This window comes from Odontesthes bonariensis, chromosome 5 (assembly GCF_027942865.1).
Source record: "Odontesthes bonariensis isolate fOdoBon6 chromosome 5, fOdoBon6.hap1, whole genome shotgun sequence".
In the NCBI taxonomy this organism is placed as follows: Eukaryota; Metazoa; Chordata; class Actinopteri; order Atheriniformes; family Atherinopsidae; genus Odontesthes; species Odontesthes bonariensis.
Genome location: NC_134510.1, coordinates 9,643,322 through 9,649,671, shown reverse-complemented (window position 1 = coordinate 9,649,671; position 6,350 = coordinate 9,643,322).

Sequence of the window (6,350 nt, the reverse complement as noted above, 5' to 3'; positions counted from 1 at the left end):
TGTTGTAATTTACAATTTGTTATACAAAATATACATCACATTACAAATGATGTAAAACTACATTAGGTACACCTGAGAAGAGCAGGAATAGCAGAGGCAGCTGTGAAAAAGAAACTAAATTCGAAATAAAATCCGCAATAAATCCGAAATAAAACTTAATTGTAGTGAGAAAAGTATACGTGGGGTTACTACACTATTGTATTGAAGCACTCGACATGGCAATTGCAACAGTCTCAGGATTAAACGACTATTGTTTGGATAGGAACTAAAGTTTACACATCTGTTTCCGCGAACCCCGCGGATTGTCGGACCACTACAATCTGTGGATTGTCATTGGTTTTCGCTGAAACGCGTCATAGCTCATTACCATAAAGTTAGCTGGAGTTTAATCGCTTGAATCCGCTCTGGTCGCTCAGGAAGCTTCGCCACTGGAGAATCCGCTTTGGTAGCGCAGGTAGCTCACCCTCCATAGAGAAATAATGATTTCCGGCGCTCAGGTAGCGTAGGTCGCTCTTGGTGTACACGCAGCATAAGGCTGCATCGAACGGTAACGTTGTGTCCACTGCCATGTTGGATTAACACTCTACAAGCTTCGGTTTAGCGCATAGACGTCGTCATCGTCTTGCTGCCCCCCCGTTCTGTGATTGGTTCCCAAACTCTGGCAAAAATAAGGGCGTTGGTTTCCAGGCTGACTTTGCAGTGAAAATGAAATCGTGCGCAAAGCAGCATGGGAACTCCCAGGCTAGATATCTGCAGGATTCTGTGCAAAACCATTCTCAGTCACATGTGTGTGTCAAGTTTGGGTGGAGAGGTAGGACACGGATGCGGACTCAGAGATGTAGAAGGCAAACAGGGTTTATTTAAAACAAAAGTTCAAACAAAAAGCGCAGCTGAGCCGGATGACAAAAAGAACCTAAACTGTGGAATAAATACAAAAGAAAAGAAAAGACTTGACATAACATGGAAACCCCACTTAACTTGGTCGTGGTGTGGCATGACGGGTGCGATCTCGCAAAAACAATGAGGAAACCTGGAAACTAAATACTGAGTGAGTGATAGGTGAGTGAGTGCAGCTGAGGGGAAAAACAGGTGAAGTGAATGAAGGTGATGGCAAAGCAACAGAAACTATGGGGAAAACATGGCTAAACTAAATACCGGACCTGGACTAGAAAACTAAGGCATGAGGGAAAACTAAAACTAAACATGGACTAAAAAACTAAGACATAATTAACATAAAAAATCAACTAAAAACATGGGCAGAGTCCCATGGGCGTGACAGTGTGTAACATAGCATTCCAAGTTCTGCTTGACTGCTTTAGGCCATAAAGAGACTTTTGCAACTTGCATAGTTAGCTTTTCACCTGTTTGACTTGTTCTCATAACCTTCTGGTTGCTCTATATAGAACTCACAGTCAATTGGTGCATGCAAATAGGCCGTTTTAACATAAATCTTCCTGCGCTGCCTTTTGCATAATCACTCTCATACTCTTCATGTTAGCTGTGGGTGAGAATGTCGTAGTCGATTCCTGGTTTTTGACTGTAGCCTTTTGCTACGAATCTCGCTTTGTATTTATCTGATCCACCTATGTCACTCTTTAGTACATAGACCCATCTGCCCCCCCCCCTCCCCACTGGCTGTTTGCCTGGTGGCCACGGGGTGAGGCTGAAGGTCTCGTTTTCCTCCAGTGATCGCATATCCTTGTTCAAGGCATTTTTCCACTGCCTTGACTTGGTTAAAGCTATGGCATCCTGGTAAGTTTGAGGAATGTCACATACTGCTCTATAACAAGAGTCCACGCATATTTGCAGTTTGTCCACTGTATTCTCAGTCTCAAACTCCTGTAGGTAGGCTGGTTTCTTTCTGGTCCTCCTTGAGTTCCTTCTGTTTACAGTTTCAGGGACTCTACCTGGCAGTGTGCTCTCAGTCTGTTCAGGTAAAGTCCCAGAAACACCACTCTGCATTTCCTGACCTGGTACATTTAGCATTTTGTCATTTTTTTCACTGTTATTGACCTTGGGGTGTACCTCCCTATCACCATATTCTGAACAAGTCATATGGCGTTTTCTTTGTGCGCCTGTTCCTTACATAGGCTGCTGTCTGCAGTACAAACTCGGTCCATCTTTAGCCTCTTGGCATATTTATTTAATAAAGTGCGAACTGGTAGAGAATGGTCGTGGTGTCGTCTCTTCACCATGGTTATCACAGAACAATTGGCGCTCACCTGGAGCGTGGTGACGTCATGTCATGTACATTTCGTAAACTCTATACAATCAAACTGTGCAGTACATCAGACCACCAAAATACAGGGAGGAAGGGTGCCATCAAATTACAACACTTAACAGTTACTCACTGAAATTCGCTCAAACAGCGGCTTGTTCAATGGTCTGTTAGTGGTCTATAAAAATGACAACTGACCTTTTAATGATGACAACAGCACTGTTTTTTTTTTTTTTACCTTAATCATCCTCACTTTTAAGTACGTTGCCACTACTTTTTCTTCTTTGGTATGGTCATTGAACATGTAGCCGTGCAATAAAAGTTACCTCTTCGTTTTGCTTATTCATTTATTATGTATTTGTTTTTTCTAAAAAAAAGAATACTGAAAAGATTAACTCCTGAATGGTTTGCCATTGATGAATCAAATTATGTTTCCAGGTCTAGAATGGTGGTTTGTGTCAGGTTGTCTGGGGAAATGTGGGAATTAGAAAGTACAATGGGGGTCATTAGGGGTCTAATAATTAACTTTTGCACTGAAGCAAACAGTATATGACAGCACCCTGTGAGAGCAATATAAACTGAAATGAAGGTTAAAATTCCGGGTTTGCATAGAGGGTCCTCTGAGAGACAGACGCAGATAAAGAAGATCACTTTGTATTTCATTTGCTGTTTCTGTTGCTGCAGGTTTTTGAGAGACAGTGCATGTTCCACCAACTACAAACAAATGTGGCTGTAATCTGGTTTCAACAAACCGAGTTAAATGAAGTGAAATCCACTGTGTGGATCAGCCTTTTTAAAGTTTAGTATCTTGTCTTTTTATTGTATATGTTAAACATTAGAGATACAGGTTTGGGATTTTTCTGTTATATTGTGTGACTTTAGGTCAGATTTCCTTGTCTTGTTTTTTTTCTGTGTTCTGTTTGATTCAGTTTTCTTGTTTGTGTTCTTAGTATGCTGGCGTTATGGGTTTGAATTGGGTTTTATTCGCTGTTTGTATTTGTCTGTTCTTGATGTGACTTTGTTTCTACTCTCCTTTTTATGATTTGCCTTAGTTGTTGCTCTTGCTTTTCTTTTATATCTATCAGATGTAGTCTTGGTCTTGTCTGGCCTCAGTTCTGTTCTGATCCCAGTTTATTTTCTGTTTTTTTCTGTTTCATATCCTTTCCAGTAGTCGTCGTCAGTTCCCCTGTTTGGCCCTCAGCTCCACATTCACCTGTTCAGTCTGTAATAGCTGCAGTCCCTTACTCGTTAGTTCCCCACGGGTACACATGCTCCTGTCTTCGTCTCAATCTTTGTCAGATTCTTACTCTGACTCTTTACATTGATCATATCTGTTCTGTTTCCCGCTTGTCTATCTTTTTTTCCCTGCCTGGTTTGCTCTGTTATTTAGTCTATTGCAGAGGTCTTCAACAGGGGGTCCGCGACCCCCAGGGGGTCGCAAAATCTTTGGTTGATTAGACGATTTTTAACATTTAAAAAAAAAAAACAGTTTTTTCTCACAAATTGAGATTGTGTGCAAACGTGTGCCATCCACAGATGGTTTGAGGATTCATTGTCCCATCTACATGCATGTTTAAAGTTAAAATCTGTGGATTATTTGAATAGCTCAGTGTTGTATGCAAGATGTTTATTTATAAATGGCAGTGGCACGGCCACCCTGTACCTTGCACATGTTTAAAATAAAAACATGAATATATTAACCTGTGTATTATTTGAATAGCTTAGTATTGAATGTACAATAACAGAGTAGCTATGTTTATACACGGCACTAGGCCCCGTTAAATATAAAACACAATTGTATGCCATATAAATAGTAGGGGGGTCCCTGCTCCAACTCTCCATCAGTTTGGGGGTCCCTGGCCTGAAAAACGTTGAAGACCCATTGTTTTAAGTTTAATTTATGGTTTCCAGCATTTGCTACGCTTTTGCTTTTTTTTAGTTATGTCCTCCGTAAGCCTCTGGACTGCTGTGTGGGACGGCTGCAGCTTAAGAGCAGTCGCCTTCAGTGGTCAGTGGTTTTACTCCCGGCTCCCCAGGCCACATGTTGAAGCATCCTTAGGCAAGACACTGAACCCCACGTTTCCTACCGATGTGTCCATTGGTGTATGAACGTTAAGAAGAAAGTGCTGCGTAGCCTATGGTTGTGTGAATGAGGTGACTATAATGTAAATGCGTGTTCAGCTTAACTAGAGCACCATACAATTACAGTCCATTTACCGTGTTCTGCATTTTGGTCCTACACAATCTTCCACCGCTGGCAACAATATGCACGTATCTGAAGAATATGCAGAAACTTAATATGATAATATTTGAATATGTTAGTTTGCTTGGAACATTTGAGTAAGACCTTTCAGGTCGTGTCTCAACTGAATTTCTGGAAAGATAGACAAATTAGAAAATAATAAAGGAGCAGTAGAGTAAATGGTTCTCGTCAGTAAGCCCATACAACAACTCATGAGCTGTGAAATCTGTTAAAAGCTCAGCAGCGTTCGGCCAGTTCACATATGTTTTGCTGAGAAAAATTTAATTGCTTGTTTTTGTGGTTCTGTAAGATATCAATACCCTGATCCTCTGCATTGCATAACATTATAAAACAAGATCCAAAGCTGTTTATAAAGCCCAAAACGAAAGAGTCCAACTGACTGGACACACTAGTCACCTTCATTTGCAGACAATGCTTTGACATTTCAGTTATTTTAATCATTATTGTTATTACATGTAGTATTGTTTTTCATGCACAAGCCAATCTTTACTCAGTCTGTAAACTGTTTTAAAAGGACAGATACTGGACGGACATAATTTGTACATAATTTGTACAACAGTTATATCATTAAAAATTCACAGACTTCATAATGTCTTTTTATATTGTTGAAATGCGCCTAATACTAATAAATTCAGTCATATTCAAAACTTTATAAGAAGTTTGACATCTGAAAATTTTAAAACTTTATGCAGTGAAAGCATCACACTAACCAACCGGAATACAAAACATGTGACACCCTCACACAGCATCATATCCAAGGGAAATGGAGTAATACAGCAGTTAAGGACTACAAAAATATGTATAATATAGAGTGCATATTTCCTCCAATCAAAACAAGTAGGTTTCTTCATAACCTTTAATACAACCAAGAATTGGCACTCGTCATTCTCAAGTCTTTCATTTAGGAAGTCACAAAGTTCTCATAAGAAGGAAGGAGGGGTGGTGGATGCTGCATTTACACGCAGCGCTTTCAACCGTCTGCCTTTATGTGACATGAGATTGAGACCAACAAGACAACACTTTGCTAAAACTGTTTTGTTTTACTTTAGACAATAACATTTCTTAGTTAGGGTTACAAGTCAAAACTAAACTAAATACAAATGCAAACGTCACTTTTATGGATGCCATTGTGCTGTTTTCCATGATTATGCTTCCTATAACATGTTACAACAAAACATTGTCACTTCCTGGTTGGGTTTAGCCAACACTATTACTTGGTTATAGTTAGATATCAGTACAAGCATAGTTAAGACAAAAACTTTTTTTTTTTACAATGCGACCATGGTCGCCATTTTTATATTCTCTGGACGATTGCAGGTCACATATGAAATGTATGCAATTATTGGCCGTATCTGCCAGCATGAAGAGAGGGCACAAAGACGAGATCATGGATATATTAAAAGCAGGGAGCTCAACTCAGTCATGCATTTTGATTTATGGTTCCACTATCCTATTGCCTTCTATACTGGCACACATGCTGTCTTGGGGCAACGGGAAAGACATGGGTAAGTAATGGTGGAATTATTAGCATCCACGTGTCTGCTGGAAAACAAATTCTTCGGTCTTTGGCTCCTCCATTGGGAGCGTGACTATTTCTAGTGAACCTGTGACCTAAGCCAGCAAAGAGAAAAAAAAAAAAGATTGCGTGTTGTTTATATTTGTTATGTTTCAAAAAACAAAAATCCTGACAAAACAGCATGCCTCCGATAACGCTGTGATATCCCTGGAGCATGCAACTGCCTTTCTTTCATGAAGAGTTGTTAGCCACTGGGAGAGATTAATATTTCACTGCAGTGGATTGGTTGTCTGCTCCACATCAGTCCAGACAACTTTTCTCATCCATTAGTATATTATGAAAACAAGACACAT